The 27,558-nt window shown below is 46.7% G+C and overlaps 1 protein-coding gene across 1 annotated transcript in view; it reads right to left on the bottom strand.

Annotated features, from left to right (window-relative positions):
- MGAT5B (alpha-1,6-mannosylglycoprotein 6-beta-N-acetylglucosaminyltransferase B) overlaps positions 1 to 15,250 on the bottom strand; it is a 157,120-nt gene extending 141,870 nt beyond the window's left edge. Inside the window, exon 1 of the mRNA XM_063657124.1 lies at positions 15,135 to 15,250. The gene's annotated coding sequence lies outside the window, so the exon portion shown is untranslated. The remainder of the gene's footprint in view (positions 1 to 15,134) is intronic.
- Between the last annotated feature and the right edge of the window lie 12,308 nt (positions 15,251 to 27,558).

Here is a 27,558-nt window from a genome sequence, read left to right as displayed (position 1 = left end):
AGGACTCTGAAAAGTCAGATTCTACAAATGCCATCTTATTCTACGGGGCAAGGCTGTGGGCGGAGACTTACCTTTCACTCAAAAGCACAGGCAACAGAAATTGCCTGGAGAACACAAAATTCCAGGGAGAGGATAAAGCCCAAACTTGAACTTAACCAAGCTGACCCAAGTCCTCACTGCAGTTTGGCTGACCCACCCTTGATTTTGCCACGTAATTTAACCTTCTCCACGTCATATTGTGTCCAGAATTGGTGGGTTCTTCATCTTACTGACTGCAAGAATGAAGCCACAGACCCTCGCGGTGAGTGTTATAGTTCTTAAAAGCAGCGTGTCCGGAGTTTGTTCCTTCTAATGTTCAGATGTGTTCAGAGTTTCTTCATTTTGGTGGGTTCGTGGTCTCGCTGGCTCAGGAGTGAAGCTGCAGGCCTTTGCGGTGAAAGTTACAGCTCTTAAGACAGTGCGTCTGGAGTAGTTCGTGCCTCCCTGTGGGTTTGGGGTCTCGCTGGCTTCGAGAGCGAAGCTGCAAACCTTTGTGGTGAGTATTACAGCTCATAAAGGCAGTGTGGACCCAAAGAGCAGACAACAACAAGATTTACTGGAAAAAGAAAAATAACAAGGCTTCCGGAACCGGAGCGGGTTGCCCCTGCTAGCTCAGGCAGCATCCTTTTATTCTGTTATCTGGCCCCCCCCCCCCCCCATCCTACTGATTGGTCCATTTTACAGAGAGCCAATTGGTCTGTTTTACAGACAGCTGATTGGTTCATTTTGACAGGGTGCTGATTGGTGCGTTTACAATCCCTGAGCTAGACACAAAAGTTCTCCAGGTGCCCACTAGATTAGCTAGATACAGAGTGTCAATTGATGTATTTACAAACCCTGAGCTAGATAGACACAGAGTGCTGATTGGTGCATTTACAAACCTTGAGCTAGATACAGAGTGCTGACTGGTGCATTCACAAACCCTTAACTAGACATAAACATTCTCCAAGTCCCCACCAGATTAACTAGATACAGAGTGCCGATTGGTGCATTCACAAACCCTAAGCTAGACACAGGGTGCTGATTGGTGTGTTTACAAACCTTGAGCTAGCTGCAGATGCTGATTGGTATATTTACAATCCCTTAGCTAGACATAAAGATTCTCCAAGTCCCCACCAGACTCAGGAGCCCAGCTGGCTTCACCCAGTGGATCCCACACCCGGGCAGAAGTGGAGCTGCCTGCCAGTCCCATGCCGTGCGCCCACACTCCTCAGCCCTTGGGCGGTCGATGGGACTGGGTGCCCTGGAGCAGGGGGTGGCGCTCATTGGGGAGGCTCGGGCCAGGCAGGAGCCCATGGCGGGGGCGGGGAGGCTCAGGCATAGCGGGCTGCAGGTCCGGAGCCCTGCCCCGCAGGGAGGCAGCTAAGGCCTGGCGAGAAATTGAGCACAGCAGCTGCTGGCCCATGTGCTAAGCCCCTCACTGCCCGGCCGGCAGGGCGGTCGGCCGCTCCGAGTGCGGGGCCCGCCGAGCCCACACCCACCCGGAACTTGCGCTGTCCCGCAAGCGCCACGCACAGCCCTGGTTTCCCCCGGGCGTCTCCCTCCACACCTCCCCCTCCACACCTCCCTGCAAGCTGAGGGAGCTGGCTCCGGCCTTGGCCAGCCCAGAAAGGGGCTCCCACAGTGCAGCGGCGGGCTGAAGGGCTCCTCAAGCGCGGCCACAGTGGGCAGTGAGGCCGAGGAGGCGCCAAGAGCGAGCGAGGGCCTCGAGGGCTGCCAGCACGCTGTCACCTCTCAATATCTTCACATAATAACAGGAATAAGGGCCGGGCGCGGTGGCTCACGCCTGTAATCTCAGCACTTTGGGAAGCCAAAGCGGGTGGATCACCTGAGGTCGGGAGATCGAGACCAGCCTGAGCAACATGGAGAAACCCTGTCTCTACTAAAAATACAAAATTAGCCAGGCATGCTAGCGCATGCCTGTAATCTCAGCTACTCGGGAGGCTGAGGTGGGAGAATGGTTTGAAACCAGGAGGCAGAGGATGCGGTTAGCTGAGATCAAGCCGTTGCACTCCAGTCTGGACAACAAAAGCGAAACTCTGTCTCAAAAAACAAACAGGAATAAGATTTGTTTCTTGCATTTGGGGTAAGGTGTTTTAGCAAGGATAAACACTCTGCCAAAGTGGGTAGTAGTTCCTCACATCTGGCCGGGCGTGGTGGCTCATGCCTGTAATCCCAGCACTTTCTTTGAGAGGCCGAGGCTGGTGAGTCACATGAGGTCAGGAGTTCGAGATCGGCCTAGCTAACATGGTGAAACCCCGTCTCTACTAAAAAATACAAAATTTAGCTGGGCATGGTGGCATATGCCTGTAGTCCCACTGCACTCCACCCTGGGCCAGAGTGAAACCCCGTCTCAAAAAATGGTAAAAAAAAAAAAAAAAGGGCCAGGCACAGTGGCTCATGCCTGTAATCCCAGCACTTTGCGAGGCCGAGGCAGGCAGATCACCAGAGGCCAGGAGTTTGAGACCAGCCTGTCCAAAATGGTGAAACCCTGTCTCTACTAAAAATACAAAAAATTAGCCGGGAGTGGTGGCAGGTGTCTGTAATCCCAGCTACTCAGGAGGCTGAGGCAGGAGAATCGCTTAAACCCAGGAGGCAGAGGCTGCAGTGAGCCAAGATCGCACCATTGCACTCCAGCCTGGGCAACGAGAACAAAACTCTGTCTCAAAAAAAAAAAAGAGAGGAAAAAAAGTATTTCCTCGCATCTCACCTAGTCAAAACCCAGGGCCCATATACCCTACCTATCCTATGCATGTGAGATGCTCACACTGTCAACATAAGCAGTCCCTTAGTATCATTACCAGTAGCAGCACAACAACAAGTCAAGTTAGAGGTGAAGCTCAGCTCACCAATCAGGTTATTCTGATTTGGATCAGTTAGAAGGAAAGGCAGGAGAGGCTCAATATCTTGAAAACAACGCTTATTTGCATACATAGATAAATACTTAATGGACCAGCATGAGTTCCCTCAATACAGAGGCAGTGTGTATTCACTCCCCACTGTGTTCTGTGAATAGATCTTCTCTTGGTGCCCTAAATTACATTTCCTATAATCATGTTAACAAAAAGGACAGATGTGTAGAACAATCTATCAGAGGCAGTCATAAAAGTATTTAAAGTCTCTGTTGCCAGAAAAAGGGGTCCCTACCCAGACCCTAAGGGAGGGTTCCTGGATCTTGCCCAGGAAGGAATTCAAGGCAAGTCACAGAGTGCAGTAAGATGAGATCATTGGCCAGGCGCAGTGGCTCACACCTGTCATTTCCCAGCACTTTGGGAGGCCGAGGCAGGTGGATCACGAGGTCAGGAGTTCAAGACCAGCCTGTTCGAGATGGTGAAACTCTGTCTCTACTAAAAATACAAAAATTAGCTGGGCGTGGTGGCGGGCACCTGTAATACCAGCTGCTCGGGAGGCTGAGGCAGGAGAATCACTTGAAACCGGGAGGCAGAGGTTGCAGTGAGCCAAGATTGCGTCACTGCACTCCAGCCTGGGTGACAGAGCAAGACTGCATCTCAAAAAAAAAAAAAAAAGAGAGAGAGAGAGATCATCTATTGAAAGTTACTCATTTTGCAAGTAAGCCTTATGATATAAAAAATAAAACTAATTTTTTTAAATAAATAAGTAAAGCTACTCAGGCGGGGCGTGGTGGCTCACATCTGTAATCCCAGGACTTTGGGAGGCTGAGATGGGCGGATCCCTTAAGCCCAAGAGTTCAAGACCAGCCTGGGCTACACAGCAAAACCCCATCTCTACAAAAAAATACAAAAAATTAGCTGAGCGTGGTTGTAACTGACCAACGGGCTCACCTTGCCCACGGCCTAGACATAGCCAATTTATCAAGACAGGGGAACTGCAATACAGACACTGTAATTCAGGCAGAGCTGGCTGTGTGGGAGACCAAAGTTTTATGATTACTCAAATCAGTCCCCCTGAGCATTCTGGGATCACAGTTTTTAATTCAGGATAATTTGGTGGGGGTGGAAGGGAAGGCCATTGAGTCAAGAGTGCTGACTGTTGGGTCAGAGACGAAATCATGCAGAACTGAAGCTGTCCTTTTGTGCTGGAGTCAATTCCCAAGTCAGGGGCCACAAGATCAGATGGGCCAGTTTATCTATCTGGGTGGTGCCAGATGATCCATCAAGTGCAGGGTCTGCAAAATATCTCAAGCACTGATCTTATGAGCCGTTTAAGGAGGGTCAGAATCTTGTATCCTCCAGCTGCATGACTCCTAAACCATAAACTCTAATCTTGTGGCTAATTTGTTAGTCCTACAAAGGCAGTCTAGTCTCCAGGCAAGAAGGAACTTTGTTTTGGGAAAGGGCTGTTATCGTCATTGTTTTAAACTATAAACCAAGTTACTTCCAAAGTTAGTTCGGTCTATGCCCAGGAATGAGTAAGAACAGCTTGGAGATTCAAAGCAAGATGGAGTTGGTTAGGTCAGATCTCTTTCACTGTCTCAGTTATAATTTTGCCATGGCAGTTTCAATCTCTTGCTTTGGGTTTTTTTTGTTTGTTTGTTTTGTTTTTGTTTTTGTTTTTTTGAGACGGAGTCTCACTCTGTCACCCAGGCTGGAGTGCAGTGGCACGATCTCGCCTCCTTGCAACCTCTGCCTCCCGGGTTCACACCATTCTCCTTCCTCAGCCTCTCGAGTAGCTGGGACTACAGGTGCCTGCCACCATGCCCGGCTAATTTTTTGTATTTTTAGTAGAGATGGGGTTTCACCGTGTTAGCCAGGATGGACTCGATCTCCTGGCCTCGCTTTGGGTTTTATAACACCTTAATCTTAAGGTGTTGGCTAATGAATATGGAAAAAGGGTGAAGACTGCTCTAACTTCTTCCTGCTGATCATGGGTGTAATGGGGGTAGGTGTTGACCCCAAGGTGAGAGGAGTGGAACTCCTTTGCAATTGTCTGAGTGTACTCATGTGGTAGCTGGGATTACAGGTGCATGCCACCATGCCCAGCTAATTTTTGTATTTTTAGTAGACAGAGGGTTTCACCATGTTGGCTAGCCTGGTCTTGAACTCCTGACCTTAAGCGATTCACCTGCCTCGGCCTCCCAAAGTGCTGAGATTACAGGTGTGAGCCACGTGCCCAGCCCTCCACTGTACGGATAACCACATTTTATCCATTTACACGTGGATGGCATGTCAACTGTTTCTAGTTTTTGGCTATTATAAATAACACTGCTCTGAACACTCAATTGCATGACTTTGTGAAAGTAAATTTCTAGGAGTTAGAGTTGCTGAGTTGTATGGTCGGTTTATGTCTAATATTTTGAGAAACTGCCAAATTGTTTTCCAAAATAGATGTACCATTTTACATTCTTGTTAGCCATATGTGAGGGTTCCAGTTTCTCCAAATCTTCATCAATACTTGTTATTATCTGTCTTTATGACAGTAATTGTTTTTGTTGTTGTTTTTGAGACAGAGTTCTGCTCTGTCACTCAGGCTGGAGTGCAGTGGCACAATCGGGACTCACTGCAACTTCTGCCTCCTGGGTTCAAGCGATTCTCCTGCTTTAGCCTCCCGAGAAGCTGGGATTACAGGTGCCCACCACCACACCTGGATAATTTTTTTTGTATTTTAGTAGAGATGGGCTTTCACCACGCTGGCTAGGCTGGTCTCGAACTCCTGACCTAAAGTGATCTGCTCACCTTGGCCTCCCAAAGTGCTAAGCGTGAGCCACCGTGCCCAGCCCAGTAATTGCCTCAGAGGCATCTGAAACCAGAGCAACTCTGTCTTGAATAGGGGGTGGGTATAATGAGGCCAAGACCTACTGGGCTGCATTCCCAGGAGGTCAGGCATTCTTAGACACAGGATGAGACAGGAGGTCGGCAGGACTGGTATCACAAGATACAAGTCATAAAGACCCTGCTGATAAAACAGAATGCAGTAAAGAAGCCAGCCAAACCCACCAAAACCAAGATAGCAACTAAAGTGACCTCTGGGCCAGGCACAGTGGTTCATACCTGTAATCCCAGCACTTTGGAAGGCCAAAGCGGGTGGATCCCTGAGGTCAGGAGTTTGAGACCAGCCTGGTCAACATGGTGAAACCCTGTCTCTACGAAAAATGCAAAATTAGCCAGGCGTGGTGGTGCATGCCTGTAATCCCAGCTTCTCGGGAGCCTGAGATAGGAGAATTGCTTGAACCCGGGAGGCGGAAGTTGCAGTGAGCTGAGATCATGCCATTGCACTCCAGCCTGGGTGACACAGTGAGACTCGGTCTCAAAAAAAAAAAAAAAAAAAAAAAAAATGCTGCTCTGCCTATGCAGTAGCTATTATTTATTTTTCTTCCTTTTTCTTTTCTTTTCTTTTTTCTTCTTCCTTTTTTTTTTTTTTTTTTTTTTTTTTTTTGAGACAGTCTTGCTCTGTGCCCCTGGCTAGGAGTGCAGGCCATGATCTCAGGTCACTGCAATCTCTGCCTCCTGGGCTCAAAGCTAGAACTACAGGTGCATGCTACCAAGCTTGGATAATTTTTTAAGTTTTTTGTAGAGATGGAGTTTTGCCATGTTGGCCAGGCTGGTCTCAAACTCCGGGCCTCAAGTGATCCACTCTCCTCAGCTGCCCGAAGTGCTGGGATTACAGACAGGAGGCACCACACCCGGCTGGAGTAGCCATTCTTTTATTCCTTTTTTTTTTTTTTTTTTTGAGACAGAGTCTCCCTCTCTTGCCCAGGCTGAAGTGCAGTGTGCCATCTCGGCTCACTGCAACCTCTGCCTCCCAGGTTCAAGTGGTTCTCCTGCCTCAGCCTCCCAAGTAGCTGGGATCATAGACACATGCTGCTGCGCCCAGCTGATTTTTATATTTTTTGGTAGAGATGGGGTTTCACAATGTTGCCCAGGCTGGTCTTGAACTCCTGACCTCAGGTGATCTGCCCGCCTTGGCCTCCCAAAGTGCTAGGAACACAGGTGTGAGCCACTGCACCCGGTCTGAGTATGGTATTAATAGAGGGATAAATACAGGAAATTCTAAGTATACCCTCTACATTGAAACATAGAAACACATCTTAAGATTATTTTACTGCAGTCAATCAGTTCTGTAGCAGCAAGAAAAGTGTATAGACAGCTATGCACTGCCCTCACTGTTCTGTAGCCAGAAAACAAATAATAATGTACCATTAAAGGGCTTTTTCAAACAGGTTATTATGTGTGTCATTTTCTTTCTTGAAAAAAAGATTAATAGCAGCAACAATCCATTGCGAGTTGGCTATTACCCACAGACAAATGGCCACACCGATACAAAGAGACTACAGCACAAAGGAGAAGGCTGTTTAATCAGAAAGGATTTCATATTTGACCATTACAAAGGCAATGCTTCCCTCTGTGCCAGTTTAAGTGATTTCTTACTGGACACTTAAGCCAGCTTTTGGACTTTTTACCTCCCTTAAGGATACCACTTCAGTACTAGCTCCAAGAAAACCCTTTTAGCCGGATACTTAGTAAAAAGAGAAAATAGCAAAACCGAAGGCTAAGCCGGGCACAGTGGCTCACACTTGTAATCCCATCACTTTGGGAGGCCGAGGCGGGTGGATCACTTGACGCCAGGAGTTCGAGACCAGCCTGGCCAACATGGTGAAACCCGTCTCTACTAAAAATACAAAAATTAGCCGGGAGTGGTGGCGGGTGCCTGTAATCCCAGCTACTTCGGAGGCTGAGGCAGGAGAATCACTTGAACCCAGGAGGTGGAGGTTGTAGTGAGCCGAGATCACACCACAGTACTTCAGCCTGGGCAACGGAGGGAGACTTGGTCTCAAAAAAAAAAAAAGAAAAAGAAAAAGAAAAAAAGAGAAGAAAAGGCTGTAGGAGTGGCTGGAATAGCAAGAAGAAATGCAGGAGAAATCATGGGGAAAGGGGGTATGAGATGATGCATCTGATCGGATAATAAAACATGCTGGAGTTTTTCCCCCAATAGAAGATTTAGGTGACTCGTAAGCTTTAAGCTTTGGGCAAGGTTTGGGGTGGGAACAAGGTGGGAGAAGAGAAATGCTTTGCAATAATGTTTAGGACACAGAGGTGTAGTTCTGCGATATAATTAGGAACCATGAGCCCAGCGCGGTGGCTCACGCCTGTAATCGCAGCACTTTGGGAGGCTGAGGTGGGTGGATCGCTTGAGGTCAGGAAACCCAGTCTCTACTAAAAATACAAAAAATTAGCCGGGAGTGGTGACACACACCTGTAATCCCAGCTACTCAGGAGGCCAAGGCAGGAGAACTGCTTGAATCCAGCGGGGCAGAGGTTGCATTGAGCTGACATGGCTCCAGCCTGGGTGACAGAGCAAGACTCTGTCTCAAAAATAATAATGAGGCAGGGCGTGGTGGCTCACACCTGTAATCCCAGCACTTTGGGAGGCTGAGGTGTGTGGATCACTTGAGGTCAGAAGTTCGAGACCAGCCTGGCCAACATGGTGAAAGCCCGTCTCTACTAAAAATACAAAAATTAGCCGGGCATTGTGGTGGGCACCTATAATCCCAGATACTTGGGAGGCTGAGGCACGAGAGTTGCTTGAACTGGGAGGCAGGGGTTACAGTGAGCCAAGATCGTGACAGTGCACTCCAGCCTGGGTGACAGAGTGAGATTTTGTCTCAAGAGTTCCCTAAGTTTTAAATGTTCTCCAAGGTTCCTTCTGTGTCTACATCTTATGATTCTGAATCTATTGCATTTCCTTTTTTTTTTTTTTTTTTTTCAGATGGAGTTTCACTCTTGTTGCCTAGGCTGGAGTGCACTGGTGCGATCTTGGCTCACTGCAACCTCCGCCTCCTGGGTTCAAGCAATTCTCCTGCCTCAGCCTCCTGAGTAGCTGGGATTACAGGCATGTGCCACCATGCCTGGTTAATTTTGTATTTTTCGTAGAGACGGGGCTTTGCCATGTTGGTCAGGCTCGTCTCGAACTCCCGACCTCAGGTGATCCTCCTGCCTCAGCCTCCCAAAGTGTTGGGATTACAGGTATGAGCCACCATGCCCTGCCTCATTTCCTTATTTTCAAAATCATAATAGAGCAACAGCTCACTGGTTGCTAACCACTTCCTGAGAGTCACCTTGAGGCTCAGACCTTTACTAGATGTGACATAATAAGAAATATATTTGGTCTTTGTTCTCAGTGGCACAGAACTCCTACAAGCCTTGGAATTTCCTGAAAGACAGGAGTGTCTTTGGTTGTTATGAGCCCCTCTGATCACATATGTACTGAGGTGACAAAGGGTGGGGTCCCCATATAGCCTCACAAATGGACTGGTCACCAGAAAGACCAAGTGATTAGAAGGTTGGGCGTTTCATCCCACCCACTGATCTCCTGAAAGGGCAGGGAGGAGGCTGCCATTAAGCGGCATAAAATCTCTCGAATCTGGAGATGTGATGAGCTTTGAGGTTGGTGAACACATGGGGTGCTGGGAGGGTGGCATCCCTGGATGGGGCATAGAGGCTCTGTACCCCCACCCCAAGCTCACCTTACACATCTCTTCCATTTGGGTCTTCTTGAGTTGTATCCTCTACAATAAACTGGCAATTTTAAGTAAATTGTTTTCCTGGGCCAGGCATGGTGGCTCCGATGTGTAATCCCAGCACTTTGGGAGGCTGAGGTGGGAGGATTGCTTGAGCGTGGGAGTTCAAGACCAGCTTGAGCAACATAGTGAGACCCCATCTCTACATAAATTTATTTAAAACATTAACCGGGTGTGGTGGTGCGCACCTGTGGTTCCAGCTACTCGGGAGGCTGAGGTGGGAGGATCACGTGAGCCCAGGAGTTTGAGGCTGCAGTGAACTACGATAGCACCACTGCACTCCAGCCTGGGCAACAAAGTGAGACCCTGTCTCAAAAAAAAATATTGTTTTCCTGCAAGCCATTCTAGCAAATTATCAAATATGAGCTGGGGATTGTAGGAACTCCCCTCCCTTTACAGCTGGTCAGTAAGAAGTATGGATGGCCTGGATTTAGGACTGGCATCTGAGGTAGTGGGGGGTAGTGTCAGAGGCATTTGAACTGGGGCAACTCCAACTTAAATAGGGGCTGGGTAAAATGGGGCTGAGACCTGCTGCCCTGCATTCCCAGGATGTCAGGCATTCTTAGTCACAGGATGAGACAGGAGGTCCTCAGGACTGGTATCACAAGATACAGGTCATAAAGACCCTGGTAATAAATACAACAGGATGCTGTAAAAGAAAAAAAGCCAGCCCAAACCCGCCAAAACCAACACAGCAACTAAAGGGAACTTTAGTCATCCTCAACCTCATTATATGCTAAGTATAACATATTAGCATACTAATAGACACTCCCACCAGCGTCATGACAGTTTACAAATGCCATGGCAATGCCCAGAAGTTACCCTATATCCCTATATTGCTTAAAAAGGGAGGAACCCTCAATTCTGGGACTTGCTCGCTCCTTTTCCGGAAAACTCTTAAATAATCCATCCCTTGCTTAGCAAATGATCAAAAAATAACCATAAAATAAACCAACAGTCCTCAGGGCTACTCTGTCTATGGAGTAGCCATTCTTTTGTTTCTTTACTTTCTTTTTTTTCTTTTTCCTTTTCTTTTTTTAATTGAGGAAGAGTCTCGCTCTGTCGCCCATGCTGGAGTACAGTGGTGCGATCTCAGCTCACTGCAACCTCCACCTCCTGGGTTCCAGCAATTCTCCTGCCTCAGCCTCCCAAGTAGTTGGGACTACAGGCGCCTGCCACCACAGCCGGCTAATTTTTTGTATTTTTAGTAGAGATGGGTTTCCACCATGTTGGTCAGGCTGGTCTCGAACTCCTGACCTCGTGATGTGCCTGCCTTGGCCTCCCAAAGTGCTGGGATTACAGGCATGAGCCACCATGCCCAACCGAGCCTCAGCTTTCCAAGTAGCTGGGGCTACAGGCTCATGCCACCATATCCAGCTAATTTTTTTTCTTTTTGTATTTTTAGTAGAGATGGGGTTTCACCATGTTGGCCAGGCTGGTCTCAAACTCTTGACCTCAGATCCACTTTGGCCTCCCAAAGTGCTGGGATTATAGGCATGAGCCACCATGCCCAGCCTCAGAATTCTTTCTTGTGTGAAATCCAAGAACCCTCTCTTGGAGTCTGCATCAGGATCCCTTTCTGGTAATGGTAATCATGTGGGACTGAGACCTTACTTAACCTGTGGGGGTCCCTGCTAACTCCTGGTAGTGTCAGGATTGAACTGAATTGTTGAACACCCAGCTGGTGCTGCGGAGTTGGTTGGTGTGGAAGAAAAACCCCCAGAGATTTGGTGTTGGAAGTCATCAGACTAGTCAATGTCGAGGATATTAGACTGTAGGCTGTACGATGTCCTTCCCCCCAAGAGTTAATGTAGTTGTGAGAACAAGAAAAACACATGGGGGAAAAGGAAGCAATGCAAGACGAGGTGTGATTCAGCCTGTGGGAACTTCACCAAAGTCAGGAAAATGCTGCTGTGGTCCGAAAAGGCTTCACAGGGAGGTGGGACTTATGCCAGGTCCTGAAGATGAACAGGATTTGGATAGAAGGAAGGAGAAAGAGAGGTCATTCCACAAAGAAATACAATATGAACAAAGGCAGAGATGTTGAAGTAGAATGTATTCATGAAATGAGAATAAAATAAATGTGTCTACAGAAAAGGGTATGTTTTGGGGACTGGCATGGTTTTAGAGTCTTGAAGTTTTGGTTTTGCATGGAGCAGGTATGGTTTTGCAGGATGAGGTTTTAGGAATTGTTCACTGTCAGGCAAAGAAGTATGGGCCTGATCGGCTGGGCGTGGTGGCTCACGCCTGTAATCCCAGCACTTTGGCAGTCTGAGACAGGCGGATCGCGAGGTCAGAAGATCGAGACCATCCTGGCCAACATGGTGAAACCCTGTCTCTACTAAAAAAATACAAAAAAATATATATATATACCCAGGTGTGGTGGCAGGCACCTGTAGTCCCAGCTACTCGGGAGGCTGAAGCAGGAGAATGGTGTGAACCCAGGAGGTGGAGCTTGCAGTGAGCTGATCTGGTAGGAAATTAGAAAGCACCACCATTTTCTGAATGGAGAAATTTAATCAAAATTACAACATCCCTCATCTTCCACTGATTGTCAACATCATGAAAGATGTGTAGTCATCCCAGTCATCCCTCAGATACCAAAACCCGCAGATGCTCAAGTCCTTGATATAAAATAGCATAGTATTTGCATATAACCTACACACATCTTCCTGCATACTTTATAATTTTTTTTTTTTGGGAGATGGAGTCTCGTTCTGTCACCCAGGCTGGAGTACAGTGGTGCAATCTCAGCTCACTGCAACCTCCATCTCCCAGGTTCAAGCAATTCTCCTGCCTCAGCCTCCCAAGTAGTTGGGATTACAGGCTCGCGCCACCATGCCTGGCTAATTTTTTTTTTTTTTTTTTTTTTGGTAGAGACGGGTTTTCACCATGTTGGCCAGGCTGGTCTCGAACTCCTGACCTTGGGTGATCCGCCCGCCTCAGCCTCCCAAAGTGCTGGGATTACAGGCGTGAGCCCGTAATTACTACAACCCTAGATTACTTACAATACCTAATACAATGTAAATGCTATGTAAATAGTTGTTATACACTATTGTTTAGGGACTCATAAGAAAAAAAGTCTGCACATGTTCAGTACAGATACAATTTTTTTCCCCATATTTTCAATCCGTGGTTGTTTGAACCCACAATACAAAATGGTTATGGAGGACAGACTGTGGTTAAGAGTACATTTTCAGCTGGGCGCAGTGGCTCATGCCTGTAATCCCATCACTTTTGGAGGCCAAGGCAGGTGGATCACGAGGTCAGGAGCTCGAGACCAGCCTGGCCAGGATGGTGAAACCCCATCTCTACTAAAAATACAAAAAAAAATTAGCTGGGCGTGGTGACGGGCACCTGTAATCCCAGCTACTTGGGAGACTGAGGCAGGAGAATCGCTTGAACCCGGGAGGTGGAGGTTGCAGTGAGCCCAGATCACACCACTGCACTCCAGCCTGAGCGACAGAGTGAGACTCCATCTCAAAAAAAAAAAAAAAAAAAAAGAGTACATTTTCTTCAGATGTTTTTTTTTTTTTTTGAGACAGAGTTTCGCTCTGTCGCCAAGGCTGAAGTGCAATGGCATGATCTTGGCTCACTGCAACCTCTGCTTACCAGGTTCAAGTGATTCTCCTGCCTCAGCCTCCTAAATAGCTGGGATTACAGGTACCTGCCACCACGCCTGGCTAATTTTTTTTTTTTTTCCTTTGAGACGGAGTCTCGCTCTTTCACCCAGGCTGAAGTACAGTGGCATGATCTAGGCTCACTGCAACCTCTGCCTCCTGGGTTCAAGAGATTCTCCTGCCTCAGTCTTCTGAGTGGCTGGGATTACAGATGTGTGCCACCATGCCCAGCTAATTTTTTAGTAGAGACAGGGTTTCACCATGTTGGCCAGGCTGGTCTCGAACTCCTGACCTCAGGTAATCTGCCCACCTCAGCCTCCCAAAGTGCTAGGATTACAGGTGTGAGCCACCGCACCCAGCCCAGATGAGATTTTTAAAAATCCATCTCTCCTTGTATTAGCTTGCTACTGCTACTATAGCAAATTATCACATTGAGTGGCTTAAAGGCAACACAATTTTATTATCTTACACTTCTGGAGGTCAGAAGTGCAAGATGGGTCTCCTGGGGCTAAAAGTAAGGTGTCAGCAAGGCTGCTAAATTGTTCCTGGAGGCTCTAGGGGAGAAACTGTTCCTTTGCCTCTTCTACCTCCTAGTGGCCACCTAGATTCTATGACTTGTGGTCCCTTCCACTGTCTTGAAAGCCAGTCTTTGTCCCAATGCATCACTTTGACTCTGACCCTGACCCTCCTGCCTCCATCTTCTGTTGCGGGAAGTCAGGGACCCCAAATGGAAGGACCAGCTGAAGCCATGGCAGAAGAACATGGATTATGAAGATTTCATGGATATTTATTAGATCCCCCAATTAATACTTTTATAATTTCTTATGCCTGTCTTTACTGCAATCTCTGAACATAAATTGTGAAGATTTCATGGACACTTATCACTTCCCCAATCAACACCCTTGTGATTTCCTATGCCTGTCTTTACTTTAATCTCAATCCTGTCATCTCATAAACTGAGGAGGATGTATGTTGCCTCAGGACCCTGTGATGATTGCGTTAACTGCACAAATTATAGAGCATGTGTGTTTGAACAATATGAAATCTGGGCACCTTGAAAAAAGAAAAGGATAATAGCAATGTTCAGGGAACAAGAGAGATAACCTTAAACTCTGACCTCTGGTGAGCTGGGCGGAACAGAGTCATATTTCTCTTTTTTCAAAAGCAAATGGGAGAAATATCACTGAATTATTTTTCTCAGCAAGGAACATCCCTGAGAAAGAGAATGCGCCCCTGAGGATAGTCCTCTAAAATGGCCCTCTTGGGTGTGGCCATCTTCTACGGTCGAAACTATAGGGATGAAATAAGCCCCAGTCTCCCATAGCCCTCCCAGGCTATTAGGACGAGGAAATTCCCGCCTAATAAATTTTCGGTCAGATCGGTTGTCTGCTCTCAAACCCTGTCTCCTGATAAGATGTTATCAATGACAATTCGTGCCCAAAACTTCATTTGCAATTTTAATTTCGCCCCATCCTGTGGTCCTGTGATCTCGCCCTGCCTCCATTTGCCTTGTGATATTCTATTACCTTGTGAAGCACGTCATCTCTTCGACCCACACCCTATTTGCACACTCCCTCCCCTTTGAAAATCACTAATAAAAACTTGCTGGTTTTGCGGCTTGTAGGGCATCATGGAACCTACCGACATGTGATGTCTCCCCCCGGATGCCCAGCTTTAAAATTTCTCTCTTTTGTACTCTGTCCCTCTATTTCTCAACCCAGCGGATGCTTAGGGAAAATAGAAAAGAACCTACGTGACTATCGGGGGCAGGTTCCCCGATAATTTTCCACTTTAAGGACCTGACATTATATTGGGCCCATTCAGCTAATGCCAGAGAATCTCCTCATCTCAAGGTGAGCTGATTAGCAGCCTTAATTGCACCTGCAACCTCAATTCCCCCTTACCATGGAACTAACATATTCACAGGTTCCAGCAATCAGGATATGGACAAATTTAGGCAGGTCCTTATCTGCACTTACCAGCTCTGCCATCTCGGATATGTTACTTGATCTCTCTGTGCCTTGGTTTTCTCATCTATAAAATGGGTATAATGGTTTCTAGTTGATAATTACTTGTAACGTGCTTTAAAGAGAGCCTGGAAAAAAAAGAAAGAAAGAAAGAAAAGAAAAATAAAAGAATGCCTACACCGGGTGCAGTGGCTCATGCCTGTAATCCTAACACTTTGGGAGGCTCAGATGGGTGGATCACTTGAAGTCAGGAGCTCGAGACCAGCCTGGACAACATGGTGAAACCCCCTCTCTACTAAAAATACAAAAATTAGCTGGGTGTGGTGATGCACGCCTGTAATCCCAGCTACTCAGGAGGCTGAGGCAGGAGAATCGCTTGAACCCTAGAGGCGGAGGTTGCAGTGAGCCAAGATAGTGCCACTGCACTCCAGCCTGGGCAATATAGTGAGACTCTGTCTCAAAAAAAAAAAAAAAAAAAAAAAGGGTGCCTGGTATATAGGTAAGCACTCAATATATATTAGTGGTGTCTCTAGCAGAGAGAAGGTCAGGCCGTGGAGGGCACCATGGCACTGTATGAAATGTGCTGGGCTCATCTAGCATATTAAGGATTCAGTGTTGAATAGATGTGAATGCCCTGCACTGGGCTATTCTTCTTTCACTGGTTTCAATGGTTTCTGATCCAGAAAGGGATAAAATGAAAGAGCTGATCTCTCAGGGGGGAAAAAAAAAAGAAAAAAGAAAAAAAAAAAAAAAAAAAACAAGCAAAAAAACAAAACCAGCTATATAGCAAACCCAAAGCACTTCATTCTGCAAAATAATGGGACAGGCCAAAATGGTTCCTAAGTCAAAGGGTTTGCCAGAGCCAACGCAATGTTCTTTAGTGGAAAGCAAGCTCTGGCTGCCAAACAAATCATTTCCTGCAGAATAGGGTACAGCTTGTGGGGGCAGCCACCTGTGGGAAGAGAGCCAGCCCAGACACCCCGTGCGGCTCCCCCACGGCACATGGATTCAGCCGGCTACCTCCCCAGCGCGCCAACCACAAACAAGTAGAGAAGAAAACATCTGTCTTTTCCTCAACATGTTCTCACAGTGTCTACCATATGAGTCATCAAACTGCTTTCGGTTCAGTGACAATTATCCCAAAAGATCCCTTTCTAAGATATAACACTGAGAGAACTAAACCAATTAAAAAAAAAGTTAAACAGGCTTAGAATGTAAACAAAAAAGACTGAAGAATTGGAAATATCTGACAACATTTTCAGGAAGAAAAAGGAAGAGGACTTGTGAATTGAAATGAAGTCAAAAATAAATGCTCAAAGGAGCTTCCTCTGGACTAGACTTCTCTAAAGCTGCAATCTGCTTGTTCTCTAAATTATCACACAGAAATAGGGCAGGACTACTCTTGATAAGAACATCAAAACTTCCAGATTTAATAGCAGCTCAGAAAACCAGCAAATCATAGCCCAATGCTGCAGGAAGGTGTCCAGGGCACATTCACACTATTTGCACACAAAGTCAAAAAGAAGGTCAAGTTTGACCTTCTACCTTCACACAAATATACATCCTAGTATTAAGATTTAGTATATTGATGATCAAGGACCAAAAAACACACAAAACACACAAAATGTCAAGTTAGAATATTTCTTTTTTTTTTTTTTTGAGATGGAGTCTGGCTCTGTCACTCAGGCTGGAGTGCAGTGGTACAATCTTGGCTCACTGCAACCTCCGCCTCCTGGGTTCAAGGAATTCTACTGCCTCAGCCTCCCGACGAGCTGGGACTACAGGTGTATGCCACCACGCCCAGCTAATTTTTGTATTTTTAGTAGAGACAGGGTTTCACCATTTTGGCCAGGATGGTTTCAATCTCTTGACCTTGTGATCCCAAAGTGCTAGGATTACAGGCGTGAGCCACCACGCCCAGCCGAGTTAGAGTATTTCTAGGGAATATGTTTCTGATATTTATCAAGAAATATGAGTTTTAGGCTGGGCACGGTGGCTCACGCCTGTAATCCCAGCACTTTCGGAAGCTGAGGCAGGTGGATTGCTTGAGCCCAGGAGTTCAAGACCAGCCTGGCCAACATGGCAAAACCTGTGGTGGGTATGGTGGCACGCACCTGTAATTCCAGCTACTCAGGAGGCTGAGGCACGAGAATTGCTTGAACCTAGGAGGCAGAGGTTGCAGTAAGTTGTGATCATGCCACTGCCCTCCAGCCTGGGCAACACAGTGAGACGGTGTCTCAAAAAAAAGAAAGAAAGAAATATGAGGCCGAGCATGGTGGCTCATGCCTGAGGTCAGGAATTTGAGAACAGACTGGCCAACATGGTGAAACCCTGTCTGTACTAAAAATACAAAAATTAGCTGGGCATGGTGGCTCACGCGTCAAGAGGCTGAGACAGGAAGGTCACTTGAACCCAGGAGGCAGAGGTTGCAGTGAGCCAAGATCATGCCACTGCACTCTAGCCTGGGCAACAGAGTGAGACTGTCTCAAAAAAAAAAAAAAAAGAAAAGAAAAAAGAAAAAGAAAAACAAGAAAAGAAATGTGAGTTGTAGAGAAAAGAGTTGTCTAATTATTTTACATGCTGGAAACCCAACCAAAATAACCCAAACAAACAAGCCAAAGTAATTATGTTTTATTTTAATGAGATATTAACTTTTCAAAGTTAATTATCTCTTAACCAATAAACATAATCCATATTCGCAACCATGTTGATGAACAAAACCAAACTCTGCAAGATATTTAAAGAGGTTTATTCTGAGCCAATATGAGTGACCATGGCTGGGAGAACAATCTCAAGAGGTCCTGAGAAAGGGTGGTCAGTTACAGCTTGGTTTTACACATTTAGGGAGACAGAAGTTGCAGGCCAAGACATAAATCAGTATGTTAGAGTAGGTAGTTAGGCAGAACTGAGCAGGGCAGGAGAGGGCCCCTACCATGTCGTCAGGCAACCATCAGGTGATGGTCAGGCAGTTGTTGAACTGTGTCTCTAAAATGATAATTGGTTGCAGCTGGTTCCAGGGACCGGCAGTCTCCCAATAGATAGAAAATACCTGGAGCTAGTGATCAGCAGCTTCCTGATAAGATCTCAGGAGCTAGGCAAGTTGGTTCAAACATGTGCACTAAGAGGCAAAATGGGAGTTTAACTGGTATATGACCTTCCTCTGGGAATGCTTGACTGGTAAGAGAAAAATGCCTCAAACAAACATACACACAACTTCAGTAAACGCACTGCACATGCGGCCCCTCCCAAGTGCTGGCAGGTCACTGTGCATGCAGCCAGCCTGCCCCAAGGGGAAAATTAAGAGAAGAAAAACACAAACCCCGGAACCATGCCAATGTATAAAACCCCAAGCCCAAGGCTGAACAGGGCACTTGGATCTCTTATGTTGCCCACTTGCCTCTCTTCCAAGTGTACTTTGCTTCCTTTCATTCCTGCTCTAAAACTTTTTTATTTTTTATTTTTTTGAGATGAAGTCTCTCTGTCGCCCAGGCTGGAGTGCAATGGTGTGATCTCAGCTCACTGCAACCTCTGCCCCCTGGGTTCAAGCGATTCTCCTGCCTCAGCCTCCCCAGTAGCTGGGATTACAGGCGTGCATTACTACGCCCAGCTAATTTTTATATTTTTAGTAGAGATGGGGTTTCACCATGTTGGCCAGGCTGGTCTCAAACTTCTGACCTCAGGTGATGCGCCCGCCTCAGCCTCCCAAAGTGCTGGGCTTACAGACATGAGCCACCACGTCCGATCTTATTTATTTATTGATTTATTGATTGAGATGGAGTCTCGCCCTGTCGTCCAGGCTGAAGAGCAGTGGTGCAATCCTCCTCCCAGGTTCAAGTGATTCTCCTGCCTCAGCCTCCCAAGTAGCTGGGACTACAGGCACGTGCCACCAAGCCTGGCTATTTTTTTTTTCTTGTTTTTAGTAGAGACGGGCTTTTGCCATGTTGGCCAGGCTGGTCTCGAACTCCTGACCTCATGATCCACCTGCCTCGGCTTCCCAAAGTGCTGAGATTACAGACATGAGCCACCACACCTGGCCATGAGTAAGAGTTTATTAAAAACTTTGGCCGGGTACAGTGGCTCACGCCTGCAATCCCAGCACTTTGGGAGGGTAAGGCAGTTGGATCACCTGAGGTCAGGAGTTCAAGACCAGCCTGGACAACATGGTGAAACCCCGTCTCTACTAAAAATACAAAAATTAGCCAGGCATGGTGGCAGGCACCTGTAATCCCAGTTACTTAGGAGGTTGAGGCAGGAGAATTGCTTGAACTTGGTAGGCGGCAGTTGCAGTGAGCCAAGATCATGCCATTGCACTCCAGCCTGGGTGACACAGCGAGACTCTGTCTCAAAATAACAACAACAAAACAACAAAATATATACATATATATTTTGGGCTGGGCATGGTGTCTCACACCTGTAATCCTAGCATTTTGGGAGGCTGAGGTGGTTGGACTGCCTGAGCTCAGGAGTTTGAAACCAGCCTGGACAACATGACAACACCTTGTCTCTACTAAAAATACAAAAAATTGGCCAGGTGTGGTGGCGTGCGACTGTAAATACAGCTATACAGGAGACTGAGGCATGAGAATCTCTTGAACCCGGGAGGCAGAGCTTGCAGTGAGCCAAGATCATGCCACTGCATTCCAGCCTGGTGACAGGCCACTTCACTCCACCCAGGGTGACAGAGGGAGACTCTGTCTCAAAAAACAAAAACAAAAACAAAAACAAACAAAAAAAACAAACACCATGTATTTGGGGGTAAAATATTTGTATTTCCCTCAGGTCTCCTATCTGTCATGTGATGCTATGCCAGAGTCAGGTTGGAATTTAGTATCTTATTGCTACAGAGTCTGTTCTGTCAGTCTTACGATTTCTATTTTAATGTTAATACTGGTCAGTTGCGCCTAAATGCCGAAAAAGGTGGGTATAATAAGGCGGCTGACCTTCTTTCCTGGTCATGGCTGGGAATTGTTTTGAGGTTTCTCTAGCATCCTCTTGGCCCATTAAGGGTCTGTTCAGTCAGTCTGGGGTTGGGGGATTAGGGTTTTATTTTTGGTTTTCAATCATTTCACTGCTGATTATATAACAAAAGCTCATAGTATTATATTTACCCAACCATATGGCTGGAATTCGATCCAGCTTGATCAAGCCTTTCATTTTCTTGGAGGACCAAAAGTAACAGAACTAGACACTTAGGCCATATTGCAAAGAATATTTTCTTTCAATTACATAACGAATCTCTCAGTTTGAGAAAATAAGGAAGGATGTCCGTGTTCTATTGAAATCACTCACATCCGGTCGGGCGCGGTGGCTCACACCTGTAATCCCAGCACTTTGGGAGGCTGAGGTGGGTGGATCACCTGAGGTCAGGAGTTCGAGACCAGCCTGGCCAACATGGTGAAACCCCGTCTCTACTAAAAATACAAAAAATTAGCTGGGCGTGGTGGTGGGCGCCTGTAACCCAGCTACTCGGGAGGCTGAGGCAGGAAAATCGCTTGAACCCGGGAGGCGAAGGTTGCGGTGAGTCGAGATTGCACCACTGCACTCCAGCCTGGGCGACAAGAACGAAACTCCATCTCAAAAAAAAAAAAAAGAGAAATCACTCATATCCTGTTATCCTTTGTTTCTGGGAGTCATGCCTAGAAATAGGGGTTCAAGAGACATGAGAACCCTTGAGAACATTTTTGTTGTATTGACATAAAGCCTTCATGGGAAGACTCAGGATGGGGGAAACTAGAGATTCTCACCTATTAAAGTCATATACATAGCTCTCAAGAACAAGACTGAACAAATTTAAGAATTTGTGGCTCTAAAGGAAATGTCCAACAAAAATAAAACCAGGGCTAGTTAATGTCAAGGCCTTTTCCTCTACAGGATTTCCTGTATCATTTGTGATAAGGAGGAAGTAATCTAACCTTGTTTATAAGCCCACTAATTAAACAACAATTTGGCATCTTGCAGAAAAAAAGGTTAATACCACAGGCCCCAGACCCTGTTGTTTGCAAGGTTGGTCCTTGGCTAGCCTCTGGGCTCAGAGCACTCCTCATCAACAGCTCACTGATAAGAGGGTTCGATTTGCCTAGACTGGTTAGTAAACCCTGTGGCTGGCTGCCGGCATGGTGGTTCATGCCTGTAATCCCAGCACTTTGGGAGGCCGAGAAGGGTGGATCATCTGAGGTCAGGAGTTCCGGACCAGCCTGGCCAACATGGTGAAACCCCATCTCTACTAAAAATACAAAAATTAGCCGGGCGTGGTGGTGCGCCTGTAAATCCCAGCAACTCCAGAGGCTGAGGTGGGAGAATTGCTTGAACCTGGGAGGCAGAGGCTGCAGTGAGCCAATATCGCGCCACTGCACTCCAGCCTGGGTGACAGAGCGAGACTCCGTGTCAAAAAACAAAAAAACAAAAAATATTGTGGCTAATGCTAAATAAACACCTGCTTTCCTTCTGGAGTATGGAATTTTGGTACCAGCTGGGAAGAGGCTGCCTATGTGACCAGACTTCAGTAAAAACCTTTGGTGCTGTGTCTCTAGTGGGCTCTCCTGGACAGAAACATGGCATACACATGTGTTCCTGCATCTTTGTTGCTGGGGTAAGAGTGTGTTCTGTGTGACTCCTCGGGCTGGAAAGAGCACAGGAAGCCTGTGTCTGGATTCCTGTATGCTCTGCTGAGTCCTTTTCCTTAAGATCCGGCTCTGCATTCTGACTACGTCACTGTGAGTTCAACACGTGTTGAGTCATGTGAGTCCTAGTGAATCCCCAAGTTAAGAGGTGGTCCTCAGCCAGGCGCGGTGGCTTATGCCTGTAATCCCAGCACTTTGGGAGGCTGAGGCGGGCAGATCACTTGAGGTCAGTTCAAGACTAGCCTGGCCAACATGGCGAAACCCTGTCTCTACTAAAAATACAAAAATTAGTGGGGCACGGTGGTGCATGTCTGTAATCCCAGCTACTTGGGAGGCTGAGGCAGGAGAATCATTTGAACCCAGGAGGCGGAGGTTGCAGTGAGCCAAGATCGTGCCACTGCACTCCAGCCTGGGTGACAGAGCAACACTCCGTCTCAGAAAAAAAAAAAAAAAAAAATTGGAAGAGCTCCAGGAGTGCTGTGTCTCAGGTACTCAAGGAACACCTCTTTTTTCTTTTTTTTTTTTTTTTTTTTGAGATGGAGTCTTGCTCTGTTGCCTATGCTGGAGTGCAATGGCTCAATCTCGGCTCACTGCAACCTCTGCCTTCCTGGTTCAAGTGATGCTCGTGCCTCAGCCTCCCGAGTAGGATTACAGGTGCCCACCACCATGCCCAGCTAATTTTTGTATTTTTAAGAGACAAGATTTCAGCACATTGGCCAGGCTGGTCTCAAACTCCTGACCTCAGGTGATCCACCCGCCTTGGCCTCCCAAAGCGCTGAGATTTTAGGCATGAGCCATCATGCCTAGCCATTAATTGTGATAAAATACTCATAAAATTTACCATCTTAACCATTTTGAAGTGTACAGTTCAGTGGTATTAAATACATTATAATGCTGTGCAACCATCACCACTGCCCATCTCCAGAACTCATCTTGCACAACAGAAACTTTGTACTCATTAAACACTAGGCCAGGCACAGTGGCTCATGTCTGTAATCCCAGCACTTTGGGAGGCTGAGGTGGGTGGACCGCTTGAGTCTAGGAGTTCAGGACCAGCCTGGCAACATGGTGAAACCCTGTCTTTACAAAAAATACAAAAAAATTACCTGAGTGTGGTGGGATGCGCTTGTGGTCCCAAGCTACTCGGGAGGCTGAGGTGGGAGGACCGCTTGAGGCCAGGAGTTGGAGGTTGCAGTGAGCTATGTTTGTGCCACTGCACTCCAGCCTGGGCGACAGAGCAAGACCCTGCCTCAAAACTAAAAAATGAAGACAATAAATACTACCTTCCCACTCTTCCGTCCCCACCAGCCCACCATTCTACATCTGACTCCATGAATTTGTCTACTCTAGGTACCTCATATAAATGAAATCAAGCAGTATTTGTCTTTGTGTGACTGGCTTATCTCACTCAGCATGATAATGTCCTCCAGGTCCATCTATGTTGTAGCATGTGCCCAAATTTCCTTCCTTTTAAGGCTGAATCATACTTCATTGTATGGACATACATTTTGTTCCATCCACTGATGAAGATTTAGTTCTTTCCCACTGTTAGGTAATTGTGAATAATGCTGCAGTGAATGTGGGTGAACAAATATCTCTGAGACCCTTTCAACTATTTTGTGTATATACTCAGAGTGAAATTGCTGGATCATATGTAATTCTATTTTTAGTTTGTTGAGAATAACTTTTTTTTTTTTTTTGAGACGGAGTCTCGCTCTGCTGCCCAGGCTAGAGTGCAGTGGTATGATCTCTGCTTGATGTAACCTCTGTCTCCTGGGTTCCAGCGATTCTCCTGCCTCAGCCTCCTGATTAGCTAGGATTACAGGCACATGCCACCATACCCAACTAATTTTTGTATTTTTAGTAGAGACAGGGTTACACCATGTTGGCCAGCCAGACTGGTCTCAAACTCCTGACCTCAACTGATCCACCCACCTCAGCCTCCCAAAGTGCTGGAATTACAGGTGTGAGCCACCATACCCAGTCTGAGGATAACTGTCTTTTAAGGCTGAATACTGTTCCATTATATGGAGAAACCACACTTTGTTTATCCATTCTTTTTTTTTTTGAGATGGAGTCTCACTCTGTCGCCAGGCTAGAGTGCAGTGGCATGATCTCAGCTCACTGCAACCTCTGCCTCCCAGGTTCAAGTGATTCTCCTGCCTCAGCCTCCCAAGTAGCTGGGACTACAGGCAGCACTACCATACCCAGCTAATTTTTGTATTTTTAGTAGAGATGGGGTTTCACCATGTTGGCCAAGATGGTCTCGATCTCTTGACCTCATGATCTGCCTGCCTCAGCCTCCCAAAGTGCTGGGATTACAAGCATGAGCCACCGTGCCTGGCCTGTTTATCCATTCTTCTATGGATGAATAACTTGAGTTGTTTCAACTTTTTGGCTATTGTGAATAATGCAGCTATGAATATGGGTGTACAAATATTGTTTCAAGTCTGCTTTTAACTCTTTTATGTATATACCCAGAAGTGAAATTACTGGATCATATGGTATTTCTAGTTTTTTGAGGAACTGCCATATACTGTTTTCCCAGTGGTTTCACCATTGTACATTTCCACACACAGTGCATGAGGGTTTCAATTTCTCCACATCCTTGCCAACACCTTTCTTTTTTCTTCTTTTTTTTTTGGATAGCAGCCATCCCAACGGGTGTGAGGATCCAAAAAAATTGGCTATTAATGGGGACTTATTTGTATTTTTGTATTTTAAGAACTTAAAAACTCCCAAGGGGGTCGGGCGTGGGGGCTCACGCCTGTAATCCCAGCACTTTGGGAGGCCAAGGCGGGCAGATCACCTGAGCTCAGGAGTTCGAGACCAGCCTGGCCAATATGGTGAAATCCCGTCTCTACTAAAAATACAAAAAATAAATAGGCTGGGCGTGGTGGCAGGCATCTGTAATCCCAGCTACTTGGGAGGCTGAGGCAGGAGAATCCCTTGTACCCGGGAGGCAGAGGTTGCAGTGAGCCAAGACTGTGCCATTGCACTCCAGCCTGGGCAACAAGAGCGAAACTCTGTCTCAAAAAACAAAAGACCCTCAAGGGACTTACCATAAGTCAACAAACAACAAACCAACCAACCAACAAAAACTCCTAGAGGAAAGAAATCCTCTATGTGGGCAGCCAAAGCCCTGGTTTAAAGGCGTTCAAGTTGGGGTATGGGAAAACTTGGGAGGGGAGGGGAGAATGTTTTCATACTCACAGAGAAAAACACCTGTGGTTCAATAAACATCGCTCAAGGTCTAAGCCAAATCTAAATATAGACAGTATGAAACCTGCAATAAAAGAGCAGGACACCCACACACACAAACAAGCACACACCCATGGGAGACCCAGCTACAGCATTTACTTAGCTACAAGTATGAAGACAAAAGTTTTGAACGGCATATATAAGATAAGCATAAAAATTAAACTCTTTATTTCATTGTCAAATTTTTTTTTTCCAAGCTGGAGTGCAGTGGCGTGATCTTGGCTCACTGCAACCTCCAACTCCCGGGTTCAAGCAATTCTCCTGCTTCAACTTCCCGAGTAGCTGGGATTACAGGCGCCTGCCACCACGCTCGACTAATTTTTGTATTCTTAGTAGAGATGGGGGTTTCATCATATTGGCCAGGCTGGTCTCAAACTCTTGACCTTGTGATCTGCCTGCCTCGGCCTCCCAAAGTGCTATGATTATAGGCGTGCGCCACCGTGCCTGGCCCCACATTTCATCTTTAACTCAAGTAATGCAAAGAATTTAAAAGATTACCTTAATGTTATATAGTCTTCTAAAGAGTCCACCAAGATCAAAACTATAGACACAAGAACTGAATAAAAGCAGCCGGGCGTGGTGTCTCACGCCTCTAATCCCAGCACTTTGGGAAGCTGAGGTGGGTGGATCATGAGGTCAAGAGTTCGAGACCAGCCTGGCCAACATGGCGAAGCCCCGTCTCTACTAAAAAATACAAAAATTAGCAGGGCATGGTGGTGTGCACCTGTAGTCCCAGCTACTTGGGAGGCTGAGCTAGGAGACTTGCTTGAACCCAGGATGTGGAGGTTGCAGTGAGCTGAGATTGCGCCACTGCATTCCAGCCAGGGCGACAGCGAGACTGTCTAAAAAAAAAAAGAAAAAGAAAAAAGGCTGAGCGCGGTGGCTCACGCCTGTAATCCCAGCACTTTGGGAGGCTGAGGCGGGCAGATCACCTGAGGTCGGGAGTTCAAGACCAGCCTGACCAACATGGAGAAACCCCATCTCTACTAAAAATACAAATTAGCTGGACGTGGTGGCACATGCCTGTAATTCCAGCTACTTGGGAAGCTGAGGCAGGAGAATCGCTTGAACCTGGGAGGCGGAGGTTGCAGTGAGCCGAGATCGCACCATTGCACTCCAGCCTGGGCAACAAGAGTGAAACTCCGTCTCAAAAAAAAAAAAAAAAAAAAGAACTGAATAAAAGCAAAACAAACTCCCCCCAGGGCGGCGGGGGGAGGCAAGCATAGTAGCTCATTCCTGTAATCCCAGCACTTTGGAAGGCCAAGGCAGGAGGATCACTGGAGCCCAGGTGTTCGAGGCCAGCCTGGGCAAGATAATAAGACACTGTCTTTACAAAAAATAAAAAAAATTATCCAGGCATGGTGGTACATGCTTGTGGTCCCAGCTACTTGGGAGTCTGAGGCAGGAATATTGCTTGAGCCCAGGAGGTTGAAGCTGCAGTGAGCCATGACTGTGCCACTGTGATCCAGCCTGGGCAACAAAGCGAGACCCTGTCTCTAACAAAAAAGCGAGTACAAAACTGAAAATGAATACTATAGCACAAAGCAAGTAGGAGGCAGCCTAGGAAAAGCTGGGTTCCTGCCATACTGCACACAGCACTTCACTCCATTTTCTTTCCCTTTTGACAATAATCACCAGGAATCCTAGGGGTGACAAGATGCCATGGCTTCCTCAGATTAAAATTCTCAGTGTTATTAACAGAGGTGGCTTCACTTCCTTCTGCCAGCAGGGTTGTACAGATCCATTATGAGCAAACAGAGCAAGGGCCTGGAGAATGCAAGGCTTGGGAATACAGGACCCAGTTGTCACCTTCCATGTTAAGTCTCAGTGTGACAGGTGACAAGGTGGGCAGCCTTGTAAGACTCTCCCCACCAATCCCTGAGGATTGGCTGGAACTAGTGACTGGCACCTAACAGAGTGCAGCAGTGATGAAGTTATGAAAGACTGCGGCTTCTGTCTTGCCCTCGCTCTCTCTGGCTGTCCTTGCTTGTGACCTTTGATGGAGACAGCTGCCATGTTGTAGGCTGCCCTGAGGACTACTCCGTAGCATGGCGAAGGGCAAAGGGCGATCTTTAGCCAATAGCCATAAGAAACCAAGATCCTTACTTAGCCTGACAGCCTGTGAAGAACTGACTCCTGCAACAACTACATGAGTGAGCAGAGAAGCAGGCCCTCCCCCAGTGAAACCTGGAACACACCTTCACTGCAGCCTGGAGAGACATGGACTGCAGCCTGGAGAGACGCCCAGGACTCAGCTCAGCCATGCCCAGATTCCTGACCCACAGAAACTGTGATGAAATAGATGTGTGTTATTTTAAGTGGCTACATTTTGGGGTAATTTGTTATGGCACATTAGAAAACTAATACACCTTGATAAATAATGTGCTTAAAGAGATAATAAATCACTACTGTTAAGTCTGAAAGGGCATTTGTAAATTATTTATATAGGATCAACTAAGCCAATGGAGGTTATATCAGTTTCAAAAAGGAAAACCAGAACTTCAAAATCTGGAACCGCTGGGCGCAGTGGCTCACGCCTGTAATCCCAGCACTTT

This window comes from Pongo pygmaeus, chromosome 19 (genome assembly GCF_028885625.2).
Source record: "Pongo pygmaeus isolate AG05252 chromosome 19, NHGRI_mPonPyg2-v2.0_pri, whole genome shotgun sequence".
Lineage (NCBI taxonomy): Eukaryota > Metazoa > Chordata > Mammalia > Primates > Hominidae > Pongo > Pongo pygmaeus.
Note: the sequence above shows the minus strand (reverse complement) of the source record. Positions and strands in the feature narration are given on the sequence as shown.